General features: G+C 55.4%; 1 non-coding gene across 1 annotated transcript; it reads right to left on the minus strand.

The window, feature by feature from the left end:
* Positions 1 to 1,255: 1,255 nt before the first annotated feature.
* On the minus strand, positions 1,256 to 1,327 carry TRNAQ-CUG. The gene has a single exon. It is a non-coding gene; the product is annotated as a tRNA-Gln (tRNA).
* Between the last annotated feature and the right edge of the window lie 3,624 nt (positions 1,328 to 4,951).

Consider the following 4,951-nt stretch of genomic DNA (forward strand, 5'->3'; position numbering starts at 1 on the left):
TCAGTGCGTCTAAATCTCCACACCTAGACAGCCGGTCCGTCCGCTGCACCCCAATCCCCCATGCCTGAGCCTCCCTGTCAAAGCCCTGCACCTGGCCCCGTATAATTAAGTCTCACATCTCACTGGGAACTCCACTTCTTGTGCCAGAGAGTCTCGCCCCCCCTCAATAGGTGACCCAAGAAACACAGTGTCCACCTTTTCAAAAGAAGTGCATGAAGTAGGCGCCCGCATGGCTTAACGGATAAGGTGTCTGACTTTGAATCAAGAACTTGAGGGGTCAAGTCCCTTTGTGGTTGTGTTGATGCAGTTTTACCTTCGTGCTGAAAGTCCTGCTCCTTTCAAATCTGGAACCTCTTCTTGGCCGCTCAGGCCAATGCTCTGCCTTCAGATAGAGCCCCGGGAAGGAGTTGGGGGGTGGGTGTCACAAAGGCTGGGGCATGAGCCCCAGGTGCTTCCAGTCTAGCCTTTGCTATTCCTGAATTCCCAAAGAAAATGGACGGCTGCCCGGGCTAGCGTGTGGAGCAGTTTCCCTCTGTCCCTGTGCTTGAGGGGGGTTGCTACACAGCGCCTTGGGAGCCTGGATGTTTCTCTGCTTCTCACCAGCTGGAGAAAAGCCTCTTGGGATAAAATCTCCTGCCCCACTGCAAAAGTGAGCATGGAGTATGGGAACGGTAAGAGGCCCCACCAGGGGGGCTGGCCCTGCTTTCCTACCGTCTACTGATGTTGGACACAGAGCATCAGCAGCCACCCCGCATGGTGGTCTGCGGGTGGCCTTCAGTGGGGGTTTGGCATGGCAGGGAGCAGGCTGGCCGGGAGTCTTGTTGCCTGTCTGCTGGCCACACATAGGCATGGTCCTGTCCTCGTCTAGCCCCGCCCTCAGTCGCTCTGTGGCTTATAAGCCTTCCCTCGGAGCTGTCAGCACCAGCCGCCTCTGCTCTAGGTGCCCAGAGGAGAAGAGGTGTGCTGGGCTCCAGCCTGGGACTCTGCCTCCCTCCTGCCTATCAAGCCTGGCCCTGGCACTGCTTTCTTCAAGTGCCATGTGAGCAAGAGGAAAAGTGTGGCTACAAGCACCAGACTTGTGGGCATCAGGTGAAGCAGTGAGAATCCCAACCACTAGAGCCACTTCTAAACCCCCACCAAAGACCTGGCTCTGGTGGGGAAAGGAGTTAACCAGCAGGAGGGAAATGACCCACTTTTGTACAGCTGGAGACAGGAAAGCACTTTGAGCACCAGATCTTTACCACCAGCTAACACAAGGTCCCACTGAGATTTGAACTCAGATTGCAGGATTCAGAGTCCTGAGTGCTGCCCTTTACACCATGGGACCAGCTTGTACTGTTCTCTCGGGACATTGGTGACTCTCACAGGGCTGGCTTGTGTAAGGGACTGTTGGCCCTTTACTAAAACTTAGTGGGGTTTGGTTGGCTAGTTCCCAGTCCCAATAGAAGGGGGAAGGGCCAATGGGAAATCAGGACCCTGAGACTGACAGGCCCCTGGGGCAATGGTCACCAACGGGTAGGGAACAACCAACGGGTAGGGAACAAGTGAGAATTTGTTAATGGAGAAAAATTCCTGGTGAAAATTGGCAAAGCTGTGCAGATTTTGAAAAGTTCCAGTGAATTTACACATGAAGATACAAACAGAGAGAGACAGTGAATTTACACATGAAGAGACAAACACGCACACAGAGAATGAGAAAATCACACACTGCACAGGCCCACACAGACATAACAAAAACCAAACCCACACAGCACACAGAGCCATATACACAAAAAGGAAAACCTCACAAAATATAGAAAGAACAAATCCACACCAAAAATACAGCAAAAGCCCACAACAGGAAACACAAAACCCACATATCAAAAGAATACAAAGCAAAAAACAATATTAATGCAAAAATCATACACACATCCATGCACACAGAACTATGCAAGACATCCACCAAAATCACACAGGACCCACATGCACATCAACGTGACAGATGAAAACCACACCAGCACACAGAAAGCCAGGCAGGATTTGAGTCTCACAGCGAAGAGGGTGAGCACACAGGTGGTTTGGGGAGCAAAGACTGAGGGGGAGTCAGGGGCAGTGCTCTGGGTTCTGCCTGACCCCTCCTGACACAGGCAGCTGGTGGAGGGCAGAGCCTGGTAGATCTGTGGAATCTGCCCTGCTCTCTGTAAAGCAAGGGGACCTCAGTGTCTTCTGAGCAGGAATTGTATTTTCTGCAGGGCAAACTGATTGGCAGAAGCCATCTGCTTAAAGGAAACTAGGGCTGCAGGTGAGGTTTGAACTCCCAACCTCAGCATCACTCCACTCAGCACTGCTCTGTAAGTACTGGGCACTAACCCATTGCACCACTGAGCTCTGCTTTCAGGACCTTGTCTCCATGTTTCATGGCTGGATTAGAGGAGTGGGGGGGTTGCATTAGCTAATACAAATCCATATGAAAGGCTGCAGAATGGCAGCAGCAGAGGTGGGGAGCCTCCTTCCATGTGAAAGAGCTGGTTCCCCCTTCCGTTGCTCAGGGGAAGGTTGGTGCTTTGAGCCCACCTGGTGCTGGAACATCTGATGGGTGAGATTAACGGGACTCAGGGAGGGGAAGGAAAGGGAGGGGAAGTCTTTTCTATCCCTGCCTAGCTCCACTGGTCTCCTGTGGCCCTTTCGGCTCCCTGTTCCCCTGTTGGGGAGATGCAGAGACAAGCCCCCATCTGGGTGAGTCACCGAGAGGCTGTGTCCCGTGGCGTGTGGGGGGGAGGGTTGGATGGGGCTCAAGGGGAGAAGGTTGTGTGTGACAGTGCGTGGGGGAGGGGGAGGGTGTGTTCCTTAGGATATAAACAGAGGTGAAAGTAAGCTGGTACGGCATAGCGGCAAGAGCCAATACGCCGTGCCGGACTGCACCGGCTTTTGCTGTGGGGATTGAAAGGGCTCTAGGCTCCCCGCCACAGCTGGCAGCCCAGAGCCCTTTAAACCCCCCACCCGCGGCTCCGGCGGCCAGGCTGGGGCCGGATTTAAAGGGCTCTGGGCTGCTGCGGCTGCGGTCAGCCCAGAGCCCTTTGAATCCCGGCCGCGGCTCTGGTGGCTGGGCTGGGGCCAGAATTTAAAGGGCTACCTCTGCAGCTGGGAGGCCCTGGTTCATTTAGAGGCCCTTGGTCTCCCAGCCACAGCTGGTACTCCAGGGCCTTTAAATCTTGAGAGGCCACGCCCCCTTCCAGATGAGGCCACGCCCCTTCTGGATGAGGCCACGCCCCCTCGGGACTCCGGCAGTACCGGTAAGTCCTGTAAGTTACTTTCACCTCTGGATATAAATGATGGAAAACACAGGGGTAGTGACAGTGAAGCCCCGTGTCTGAGTGTTATGACTATGTGTGGTGTTGCCATTCACCTTCTCCTCCTATGGTCTCAGCTTTCATTGAATCCAGCATTTTTTCTCCTGTCATCATCCCAGAGGTGTCCCACATGCCTCAGCTACCGAGTGTCCCTCTTAGAGACGCTGAGGACTGGAACTAATTTCAGCTGCTGGGCAGCTCTGCTAGGTCTTTATTCATTTGCATAGGAAAATAGTGTTTAAATTCATTTCAAGCCCCCCTCAACTTCAGCGAACTCCTGAACATACTGGAGATGGGTGTGGAAATCGATTTTCATTTGAAAAAGTTTCTTTAAGGGACTCATTTGGATTGGAACTAGGAACCCATTACCCTACAGGGAAACATTCACCCACTGAGCTATACTCTCAACAGAGAACATCCTGTATAGCCCAGAGCAGGAACAGTTTTTAACCTGGGGGTTAGTAAACTTTATCTCTATACAAACACCACAGCTTACAAACTCCCCACCCCCGCTCTGTGTCACCAGAGCACAACAACTCTCCTTGGAGCACACACAGCTCCCCAGCTCCCTGCCCGTCAGTCTCTCCAGCATTGCTCCAATCCCTTAAAGTAGGGTCTCAACCTCAATTTACCTTAGGGCCAGGGCCAGTCCTCCAATCCTCCCAGTGGGCCAATAATGTCACTCATACCGCCCAGAACCAGCCCCCCAAAACTCCACCCCCACCTGCCTAAGGCTCTGGGAGGGAGTTTGGGTGAGGGGAGGAGGTCTAGTGTGCAGGCCCTGGGCTGGGGCTGGGGATTGGGGTGCAGGAGGGGTGCAGCCTCTGGGGGGAGTTTGGGTGCAGAAGGGGTGAGAGGCTGGTCTCTGGAAGGGAGTTTGGGTGGGGGAGGGGTTCTGGGGTGCAGGCTCTGGGATGGAGGTTGCAGCACCGTAACATGGGCGAGGCGAGTGAGGCACTTGCCTCGGATGCAGAAAGTGGAGGGGCGCAGCTCTACCACGATCAGAGGCGCTTCCGCTGCCACTTCTTCGGCGGCAGTTCGTCAGTGGGTCCTTCTCTCCGAGAGGGACTCAGGGACCCACTGCTGAATTGCCACCGAAGGATGAATGAAGCGGCGGTGGCAATTCAGTGGCAGGTCCTTCCCTCCGACAGGGATCAAGGACCCGCAGCCAAAGAGCCTGGAGCTGGCCCTTGCCTCGGGCACAAAAATTCCTTGTACGGCTCTGGGAGTTTGGGTGCTGGGTGCAGGCTCTGGGCTGGGGCAGGGGGTAGGAGGTACAGGAGGAGGGGTGGGGGTGCAGGCTCTGGGAGGGAGATTAGGGTGGGCAGGAGGGTGTGTGTGGAGGGAGAGGGTGCAGGCTGTGGGAGAGAGTTGGGGGCAGGTGTGTGTGGACCGGGCTGCAGGCTCTGGGAGGGAGTTTGCAGGGAGGAGGGGGTATGTGGGGAGGGGGTGGCGGTGCAGGCTCTGGGAGGGAGTCAGGGGTGTGGCGCTTACCTGGGTCTCCAAGGTGGGTTGGGCTGGGGGCCTCAACATTCTGCTGCCCCCAGGCATCACCCCCGCAGTGTCCCATTGTCTGCAGGGGCTCGGGGTGGGGGCAGCGCATGGAGGTCCAGCCCCACCCT

Source organism: Mauremys mutica, chromosome 22 (assembly GCF_020497125.1).
Source record: "Mauremys mutica isolate MM-2020 ecotype Southern chromosome 22, ASM2049712v1, whole genome shotgun sequence".
NCBI classification, from domain to species: domain Eukaryota; kingdom Metazoa; phylum Chordata; order Testudines; family Geoemydidae; genus Mauremys; species Mauremys mutica.